The sequence below is a fragment of the Panicum virgatum genome, chromosome 9N, assembly GCF_016808335.1.
Source record: "Panicum virgatum strain AP13 chromosome 9N, P.virgatum_v5, whole genome shotgun sequence".
Lineage (NCBI taxonomy): Eukaryota > Viridiplantae > Streptophyta > Magnoliopsida > Poales > Poaceae > Panicum > Panicum virgatum.
The window spans coordinates 35,320,826-35,332,134 of NC_053153.1; positions in this window are offsets into that span (position 1 = coordinate 35,320,826).

Here is an 11,309-nt window from a genome sequence, read left to right on the forward strand (position 1 = left end):
TACATATAGCATAATAACAAGCGGACAATTTTCACGAATTAGCCGAGTTTAGCATACGACTCGACTAACACAACGCGTCGCGGATCGTGCTATCGTATTATTATAAAAGGTCACCTAGCTAATACTCATGGTGGTCAGATGACTATTCTTCTCCTTTCTATTGGGTTTCCTATTGGGTTTCTATTTTCCTTTTCTATTTCCTATTCTTCTCCTTTCTAAATCTAATTCAAACAAAGTTTGAATTCAAATATGAATTTGAATTCAAACCACACTCAAATAAAAGTATGCACCAGCATGAATGCACAATAAATTTTTAAACCTAAACAAATTTTAATTACTTAAGGGACAAAAATTTAGATTAAATGCAAATCTAACACATTAAACCTTAGAAAATTAAATAAAGCCAATTAAATTTATTAATAAATGCGGAAATTTAAACTAGGGTGTTACAGACCCTACCCCCTTAAAGAAATCTCGTCCCCGAGATTTAGCTGGGCTAGCTAGCAAAGAGATCTGGATATGTCTTCTTCAGCTCATCTTCTCGCTCCCAAGTAGCCTCAGCTTCACTATGGTGACTCCACTGAACTCTGCACATCTTGATGCGCTTGTTCCGAGTAACCCTTTCTGATGTCTCCAGAATCTTCACCGGATGCTCGGTATAAGTCAGATCTTCCTGGACATCTACTCCATCCAGTGGTGCCTGCTCCTCGGGTACTTGCAGACACCTCTTCAGCTGAGATATATGGAAGACATCATGCACTCCTGAGAGGCTGAGAGGTAACTCCAGGCGATAAGCAACTTCGCCTTTCCGCTCTAGCACCTTGAATGGCCCCACATACCGAGGTGCTAACTTCCCTTTGACATTAAACCTGCGGATTCCTCTCACCGGAGACACCTTCAGATACACATAATCACCAATACTGAAAGTCAGTCTCTCCGTTTGCCATCTGCATAGCTCTTCTGTCTGCTCTGTGCAATCCTCAGATTTTCTTGCACAGCCTGAACCATCTGCTCTGCATCATCTATGATCTCAGGGCCGAAGAGCTGCTTCTCACCAATCTGATCCCAATAGAGAGGAGTCCTGCGCTTTCTGCCATACAATGCCTCGAATGGGGACTTCTTCAGACTGGCCTGGTAGCTGTTGTTATATGAGAACTCAGCATAAGACAGGCACTTATCGCAACTAGTACCGTACTGAATGGCACAAGCTCTCAACATATCCTCCAACACTTGGTTGGTTCTCTCTGTCTGCCCATCTGTCTGAGGGTGATAAGCTGTACTGAAATGCAGCTTCGTATCCAGCGAATCATGGAGCTGCTCCCAAAACCGAGAAGTGAACTGAGACCCTCTGTCAGATATGATCTTCTTGGGCACACCATGCAAGCAGACAATCCGAGAGATGTACAACTCTGCAAGTCTAGCACCGGAGTAAGTAGTGTTCATTGGTATGAAGTGAGCAACTTTCGTCAGACGATCCACTACTACCCAAATGGAGTTGTACCCACCCCTTAGCGCGCCGCCGCGGAACAGTGAGTTCCGGCGAGCTCCGCCGCCGGCCGCGCGTCCAAACCTTCCTGGCCGCCAGATCTGGAATCAGCGGCCACGATTAGATCTAAAGCCCAACAAATCTGATCCACTAGATCAAGATCCAAAGGCCCACGTGCGTAGATACCGGTTCGGCCTATACGTTTTTCTAAAAAGCCCCTGCACTTTTTGGAATTCAACCCGCAGTCCACAATAGTGTAAAAGTATTCCCAGTTAAGCCCAGAATTTATCGTTTTAACCCCTGAGCTTTCCTAAATTAGAACCCGCCGTCCAGGTCTGTTGTTTTTGTGAGTTAGACCCCAGAGTTTTAGTTTAATTACGTTTAGGCCCTCGGTTTTTGCAGAAAACCCCCTGGTACTTAGTTTTTCTCGCAGATAAGCCCCTGAACCTTGTTTTAGGCCTAGTTTATGCGTTTTAGCTCCGTTTTTAGCGTTCTTTATGTCCACGCGATCGTTGTAACGCGTAGAACAGTATTAGAGTAGTTTAATGCGCTGTTTTTATGTATTGATGTACTGTTTCTTAGTTTTTGTTAGTGTTTGCTTGTATGCTTATTATTGTGCATTGTTTTGGCCATGTGTTCGTGAGTAGACGTTGATCCATCTGAGGGGCCCCAGTACCAATACCAGGAGCAGCCATCTTCCGAGCAGTTTCAGCAGCAGCCAGAGCAGTACGAGGAAGGCAAGTGTAACATGAACAACCTATCACTTTAATTACAATTTCATACTGCATTTTAATACTGTATGCCTATAAGGACTTTCCTAGCCACTTTATACCCTTTATATATACCTTTGGATTGTATTTTGGTTAGTTGTGCTAGATTGCTGTGCTATAACACACTTTGGTCCTTTTTAATTAAATTGATTAATGGTTTACTTGAACTTAATTCTGAGAGTGGCCCTCTGTGTGGATGAGTGGCTCACGTCTCGTTAAAAGATGTTTTTGTAGAAACATGGTTTAGGGGGCCAGCACGGTGCTTAGTGCTTGGTTGGCCACTCTCCATAAGGACCGGTTCATAGAGCGACAACCTGGGACAACAGCGCTACCACAAGGCTAGAATGAGCTTCGTCTCCCAGAATGAGCTGAACATGCGGCAGAGAAGATGGTTAGAGTTGGTCAAGGACTATGATCTGGAGATTCACTATCATCCGGGCAAGGCCAATGTTGTAGCAGATGCTTTGAGCAGAAGAAGTTATGTCAACATGGCCGTGGCTTTCCAGATGCCTCCAGAGTTATGCGAGGAGTTCGAGCAGTTGAGTCTGGGCTTCTTGCATCATACTTCCAGTGCAGCATTTGAGGCAGTACCGACTCTAGAGTCAGAGATCAGGCAGCATCAGAAAGATGATGAGAAGCTGCAGGAGATTCGTGAGTTGCTCAAGAAGGGCAAGGCCCCACATTTCAGAGAGGATGATCAGGGTACCTTGTGGTACAAGAACCGGATCTGCGTGCCTGATGTGCATGATCTCCGGAAGTTGATTCTGAGTGAGGCCCATGATACAGCTTACTCTATTCATCCGGGCAGCACGAAGATGTACTATGATCTGAAGGAACGTTTCTGGTGGTATGGGATGAAGCGTTCAGTGGCAGAGTACGTGGCTATTTGTGACACTTGTCAGCGTGTCAAGGCTGAGCATCAGAGGCCAGCAGGTCTGTTACAGCCTTTGAAGATTCCAGAGTGGAAATGGGAGGAAATCACGATGGATTTCATAGTTGGATTGCCTCGTACTCAGAAAGGGTACAACTCCATTTGGGTAGTAGTGGATCGATTGACGAAGGTTGCTCACTTCATTCCAGTGAACACTACTTACTCCGGTGCTAGACTTGCAGAGTTGTACATCTCTCGGATTGTCTGCTTGCATGGTGTACCCAAGAAGATCATATCTGACAGAGGGTCTCAGTTCACTTCTCGTTTCTGGGAGCAGCTTCATGATTCTCTGGATACGAAGCTGCGTTTCAGTACGGCTTATCACCCTCAGACAGATGGGCAGACAGAGAGGACCAACCAAGTGTTGGAGGATATGCTGAGAGCTTGTGCTATCCAGTACGGTACTAGTTGGGATAAGTGCCTGTCATTTGCTGAGTTTTCATATAACAACAGCTATCAGGCCAGTCTGAAGAAGTCACCATTTGAGGCATTGTATGGCAGAAAGTGCAGGACTCCTCTCTATTGGGATCAGATCGGTGAGAAGCAGCTCTTTGGCCCTGAGATCATAGATGATGCAGAACAGATGGTTCAGGCTGTGCGAGAAAATCTGAGGATTGCACAGAGCAGACAGAAGAGCTATGCTGATGGCAAGCGGAGAGACCTGACCTTCAGTGTTGGTGACTATGTGTACTTGAAGGTGTCTCCGATGAGAGGAATTCGCAGGTTCAATGTCAAGGGAAAGTTAGCACCTCGTTATGTGGGGCCATTCAAGGTGCTAGAGCGGAAGGGCGAAGTTGCTTATCGCCTGGAGTTACCTCTCAGTCTCTCGGGAGTTCATGATGTCTTCCATATATCTCAGCTGAAGAGGTGTCTGCGAGTACCCGAGGAGCAGGCACCACTGGATGGAGTAGATGTCCAGGAGGACCTGACTTATACTGAGCATCCGGTGAAGATTCTGGAGACATCAGAGAGGGTTACTCGGAACAAGCGCATCAAGATGTGCAGAGTTCAGTGGAGTCATCACAGTGAAGCTGAGGCTACTTGGGAGCGAGAAGATGAGTTGAAGAAGACATATCCGGATCTCTTTGCTAACCAGCCCAGCTAAATCTCGGGACGAGATTTCTTTAAGGGGGTAGGGTATGTAACACCCTAATTTAAATTTCAGTATTTATCAATAAATTTAATTGGCTTTAGTTAAATTTTCTAAGGTTTATTGTGTTTAGTTGGCATTTAATCTAATTTTTGTTCCTAATTAATTAAAATTTATCATAGGTTTAAATTTTGTGTTGCATTCATGCCGGTGCATAGTTTTTAATTGTTTGAGTGTGGTTTGAATTCAAATTCAACTTTGAATTCAAACTTTGATTGGTTTAGAAATAGAAAAGAAAGAGAAAATAGAAATAGAGAACAAAACCCAAAACCCAAACCCATAGCAAACCAAAGCCCAAGACCCAGCCTCTCTCCCTAGTCCGGCCCAAACCCACACTCCCCCGGCCCGGTTCGCTCGGCCCAGGCGAACCCCGCGCGGCCCAGCTCTAACCCGGCCCAAGTCTACCCAGCCGCAGCCCAGCCCGCTCCCACCTTCCCCGCACGGCCCAACCCGCGCCAAACTGGCTCGGCCCAGACTTTGCGCTCGGCCCGCTCCCTCCCGCTCGCCTTCGCTCCGCTCAGCCCAGCGCGGCCACGCAGCAGCCGCTCGGCCTGGCCCACCCGTCAGCCCGCGCGCCCCCCCCACAGCCGCTGCGTCCCGGTCCCACCCGCCAGCGGCACCCCGCTCGCGCTCGCCCCGTCTCGCTGCGCCGGGACCCCACCGGTCAGCCCCGTCTCCTTCCTCCCGCATCTCCCGTGCGCCCGTCACGCCGAGATCCCCGGCGGGCGTTCCCTCTGGGCACGCACGCCTAGGATCCCCCCCGGCCCTTTAAATCACGCCGCGCCGCACCCTCCTGACCCATCCACCCCCGCCGCCACTCCCAAAACCCTAGCGCGCCGCCCTGCCTAACTCCGCCGTGCAGAGCCCGAGCGCCGCCACGGTGAGTTGGCTTCTCACCGGTTTTCCTCGCCGTCGGCCCAGCTCCGGCCATCCTGACCCCCTAGATCACTTCGCAGCACCGCCACTCGACGATCCGAACGGCCCAGGAGCTCGGAGGAACCCAGCACCGCCCGGACCGCAAGACCCGCCCCACCGCCGCCGCACGACCACGCCGGCGTCCACCCTGCGCGGCGTCTCCGGCCACCAGAAGCCCCGGTGAGAACCCACAGCCCTCCCCGTTCCTTTTGGCGTTAGAGTTCGTGGCCGTAGCCCTTGGAGTCGCCTAGAACGCTCGAACCGGCGAACGCCGCCGCGTCCGCCCGCCATCGCCGCCGCTCACAGCGTCCCGCGGCCCAATCCTTTCCCCTGTGAGCCCCAGTGGATTACAAGTACCATGCTCTCTCTTTTGCACCAAACCGCGGTCCAAACCAAGCTCTGTAGCGCCTGTTTCACCAGCTCCGGTGAAGTCCCCGCCGCGGAGCAGAGCTCCGGCGACGGCGCCGCCGCGCCCCGCGCGCCCAACCGCCCTGGACCGTCCGATCCGTCGCGCACGACCGCGATTAGATCGGGGCACCGCCTCGCCCTGGGCCGCGAGATCTAGATCCAACGGCTTAGATCCAGAAATACCGTTTCGCTGTGGCAATTTTGTTAAAGAACCCCCCAGTTCTCCCAGAATCAACCCGCAGTCCACCTACTTTGAAAAATAATCGCAGATAGGCCCAAAACTTTGCAAGAACACCCCTGAGCTTCCTAGATTTTGAGCCCGCCGTCCAGCGCCTGGCCTTTTGCACGCTAGCCCTCAGATTTAGTCGTTAATTGTGTTTTAGCCCTCGGTTTTAGCAGAAAAGCCCCTGAAACTTCAGTTTTCTTACAAATAAGCCCCTGAACCTTGTTTTAGGCCTAGTTTATGCGTTTTGGCTCCGTTTTAGGTGTTCTTTATATCCACGCGATCGTTGTAACGCGTAGAATAGTTCTAGAGTAGTTTTGTGCGCTGTTTTTATGTATTGATGTATTGTTTCTTAGCTTTTTGTTAGTGTTTGTCTGTATGTTTATTTTGTGTATTGTTTTGGCCATGTGTTCGTGAGTAGACGCTGAGCTACTTGAGGAGCCTCAGTACCAGTACCCGGAGCAGCCGTCTTCGGATCAGTTTGAGCAGCAGCAGGAGCAGTACGAGGAAGGCAAGTATAACATGAACAACCTATCACTTTAATTACAATTTCATACTGCATTTTAATACTGTATGCCTTTAAGGATTTCCTAGCCAGTTTATATCCTTTATATATACCTTTGGGTTGCATTTTGGTTAGTTGTGCTAGGTTGCTGCGCTATAACACACTCTGGTCCTTTTTAATTAATTTGATTAATGGTTTACTTGAACTTAATTCTGAGAGTGGCACTCTGTGTGGCTTGAGTGGCTCACTTCTCGTTAAAAGATGTTTTTTTTAGAAACATGGTTTAGGGGGCCAGCACGGTGCTTACTGCCTGGTTGGCCACTCTCCATAAGGACCGGTTCATAGAGCGACAACCTGGGACAACAGCGCTACCACAAGGCTAGAATGGGATAGACTTGGCGTAATAACTAGATCTTTTTGGTTTGGAGTAACTTACCTGCGGGGCAAGAGTAGTAAGCTTCAATGGTCCCTGCTCCTCCGGCTTGGTCTGTGCTTGGATTGCGCTCCTGTGCTTGTACCCCCGGAGGTGGGCCCCATCGTCGCCGACCTATCTCTCGCGGTTACGCCTTACCAACGAGATTCTTTTTAAAGGCCTCGTAGTGAGTCGCTAGTCATCTCACCTAAGGAAGTGTGATGAACAACTGGCGTAGCTCACGACTTGTGGGTAAAGTTGTGCAACCTCTGCAGAGTGTAAAACTGGTATACTAGCCGTGCTCACGGTTATGAGCGGCCCAGATCCTCCTTTTGATTAGTGAAGTTATCTCCTTCCGACGAGGGAGGTGCTTCTCGGGGTTACCTTGGTGGCTTGGTTTCAGTTTGGTTCTCAGTAGTAGTATGATTAAACTTGATTAATTACTATGTAACTGGGATAATGGTAATTCATCAATTCGTAGTAAATAGCTTTAATAAAATCTTGCCAACACTTAAAAGCTAATGCAGTTGAGTCAGCCAACCTAGAGCCTCATAGTTTGTGTTATACTTGTTGAGTACAAGTTGTGTACTCACCCTTGCCTCTTCTCTACTTTTTCCTCTCGGCTACGCTACTGCTGCTCAGTTCCTGCCGACGCGAGGGAGTTCGCTCAGCGCTTCCAGGACTACGAGGACTTCTAGGTGCTTCGTCTCCCAGTCGACGTCCCTGTGGCGCCCTGCTTCAGCTTCGGAGAGCTTTATTCGTATTTTGTACTTCGCTTCCGCTGTATCAGACATTTTGTCATTATTGTAATAAATAACATTCGTATTCGCTTTATTATGTCTTTTTACGTGATATGTGCTATGATATACTGTTCATTCTGTTGTATATACGTGTGACTTGATCCTGGCACGTATATGATTGCTCGGTTTATGTTCTTTTATAAACCGGGTGTTACAGAGTGGTATCAAAGCCATATCGACTGTAGGACGAAGCCTAGATAGAACTGGTCGAGTTTTAGGACTTCTTCTCTCCAATCCTTGTCTGCTGAAACTATTTTACTATTATACCCCTTGACTTCTATGACCTTTTACCCGTCTTGCCTTGATTTCTCTCTCTGAAGAATAGTTTCGTAGATTTTGGCCTGAATCAGTCATATGACCACCATGAGTTAGCTAGGTGACCTTTTATAATAATACGATAGCACGTTCTGCGACGCGTTGTGTTAGTCGAGTCTATTGTTAAGCTCGGCTAAGTTGTGAAAATTGTCTGCTTGTTATTATGCTACATGTTTGATTTGGATTTTTGACTGATTGCATAGCTTAGTAGTTTAAATTTGTTTAAAGGAAATCACTCAGATGTTAAAGTTAACTAATTAATAAAATGAGTTAGATCGTTGGGGGTAAAACAGTCAACTCTATCCTGTCTACTTTATCATGGCTGAGTCTTTTTCCGCAAAGAGTTATCATATCCATCTGAATTTATTCCTGCAATATCCTTACTCGTGGAATCTTTTGTTCAAATCAGATGGTGAACACCAGGAGCACCGGTTCGGGTTCTGGCCAGCAGCAGGGTCAGAACAACCAGGGTACTGGGATCCCGATGCCTCCACCCTTGACTCCGGAGCAGTACTTCCAGCTCCAGATGCAGAGGATGGCTACCCTGAACAACACTGTTCAGGCTCTCCAGCACGCTCACACTCAGCCTCCGCCTCCTCCACCGCCGCAGCCACGCGACAGGCGTGCTGAGTTCCTGAGGGGTCACCCGCCGACGTTTTCTCACACGTCCGACCCTCTTCAGGCTGACGACTGGCTCCGTGCAGTGGAGCGTCAGCTGGACATCGCCCAGTGCGATGATCGTGAGCGAGTTCTGTACGCAGCAGGACAGCTGCGAGGGGCAGCTTTGGACTGGTGGGAGTCCCACCCAGTTCACGACCGCGAGTCTCTCACCTGGCTCCAGTTCAGGGAGCGTTTCCGCAGCCACAACGTCCCCGCGGGCGTTATGAAGATGAAACAGAAGGAGTTCCTTGCTCTGAAGCAGGTAATCTTAAGTATAATCATTCAGCGTTTTCTTTTGAGCTAATGCCCCTTGTTCTATCCTTATGAATCTCGAGTTAATGTGCCGATATCGATCTGTCTTTGTGAATCCAGGGGACTATGTCGGTCACGGAGTATCGTGATCGTTTTCTTCAGCTGGCACGCTACGCCCCTGCCGAGGTTGCGGATGACCGCAAGAAGCAGGAGCACTTCATGGAGGGTCTTGAGGACTACCTCCAGTACGCGCTGCTCAACCTCCGCTTCGACGACTTCAACCATCTGGTTGACAGTGCGCTCAACACTGAGCGTAAGCACCTGGAGATGGAGGACAAGAAGAGGAAGGTTGTCCCCGTTGCTTCCGGCAGCAACACTCGTCCACGACTCCAGCAGCCTCAGCCGTACCAGCAGCAGTACCGGCCTCCTCAGCAGTACCAGCAGAGGCCACCCCAGCAGTACCCGCCTCGACAGCAGCAGGCAGGTCAGGGCCCGAGGTTACCGGCACCTCCGGCTCGTGCTCCACCAGCTCCACCAGCACCGCAGGCTCCACGTCCGGCAGCTCCTACCGGACAGCAGGCTCAGGGACCTCCTCGCACCTGCTTTCACTGCGGCCAGCCGGGGCACTACGCCAACGCTTGCCCCCGGAAGGCGCAGGCGGGACAGCAGGGGCGCCCAGCTCAGCCCAGGGCGCCAGCACAGGGCAGGGTGAACCACGTGACGGCCGAGTCAGCGGCCGAGGCTCCCAACGTGGTTATTGGTACGTTCATGGTTAATTCATATCTAGCTACAGTGCTTTTTGATACTGGTGCTACGCATTCCTTCATTACTCAGTCTTTTGTCGAGCATCATGGTATTCATACTAGCACATTAAAGAGGTGCCTGTTAGTATCTTCACCGGGAGGACAGTTGAGGTCTCACACTTACTGCCCGAGAGTCAGTGTTTCTTTGAGGGGAGTAGAGTTCTGTACTGATCTGATGGTGCTAGACACCAAGGGCATTGATGTCATTCTGGGAATGGAGACTCTGGCCAAATGGGGAGTTCGGATAGATTGTGCTCAGAGGACAGTCTTGTTATCAGCTTCCAGTGGCCAAGAGGTTGTTATCAGTGCAGTAGAGCCTTCGGGATTTCTTCATCAGATGGAGGCTAGACCCACGGACGGTATTCGCGTGGTGTCTGAATTCCCGGATGTCTTTCCGGATGATCTGCCAGGTATGCCGCCCGAACGCGCCATTGAGTTTTGTATTGATCTCTTGCCTGGCACAGCTCCTATTGCAAAGCGGCCCTACCGTATGGCACCTATAGAGCATGAAGAAGTCAAGAAGACTATTGATGAGTTGCTAGCCAAGGGCTATATCCGTCGCAGCTTCTCTCCTTGGGCTTTTCCATTATTGCTGGTAGATAAGAAGGATGGCTCGAAGAGGATGTGTGTGGATTATCGTGAGCTGAATGCAGTCACCATCAAGAACAAGCATCCACTGCCCCGTATTGAGGATCTCTTCGATTTGCTTCGAGGTGCTCGTATATTCTCGAAGATTGATCTTCGTTCGGGTTATTTTCAGCTGAGGATCCGTCCTGGGGATATTCCGAAGACGGCATTCACCTGCAAGTACGGGCTATATGAGTATACAGTCATGTCCTTCGGCTTGACTAATGCCCCGGCTTACTTCATGCATCTGATGAACATGGTTTTCATGGATTATCTGGATGTTTTCGTGGTGATCTTTATTGATGATATTCTGATCTTCTCCAAGACAGAGGAAGAGCATGAAGAGCATCTGAGGCTCGTGTTGCAGAGATTGAGAGAGCATCAGTTGTATGCCAAGTTCAGCAAGTGCGAGTTCTGGATTGACGAGGTTCCATTCCTCGGTCATGTTATCTCTCAGGGAGGCATTGCTGTTGATCCGAGCAAGGTGAAGGATGTGCTCGAGTGGGAGACACCGCAGACAGTGAAGGAAGTCAGGTCTTTCTTGGGCTTAGCAGGATATTATCGGAGGTTCATCGAGAATTTCTCCAAGATCGCGAAGCCTTTGACTTCCTTGCTAGAGAAGAATGTGGCTTTCGTATGGACTGATGAGCGTCAGATGGCCTTTGATGAGCTGAAGAAAAGGTTGACTACGGCGCCAGTCCTCACTTTGCCAGACCAGACGAAGAGGTTCACGGTATATTGTGATGCTTCGAAGGATGGTCTTGGGTGTGTTCTGATGCAGGAGGGCAGAGTGATAGCTTATGCTTCACGGCAGCTACGCCGGCATGAGCTGAATTATCCTACTCATGATCTTGAGTTAGCCGCAGTTGTGCATGCTCTGAAAATTTGGAGGCATTACTTGTATGGGCAGCGGTGTGATATCTACACTGATCACAAGAGCCTCAAGTACATTTTCACGCAGAATGAGCTGAACATGCGGCAGAGAAGATGGTTAGAGTTGGTCAAGGACTATGATCTGGAGATTCACTATCATCCGGGCAAGGCCAATGTTG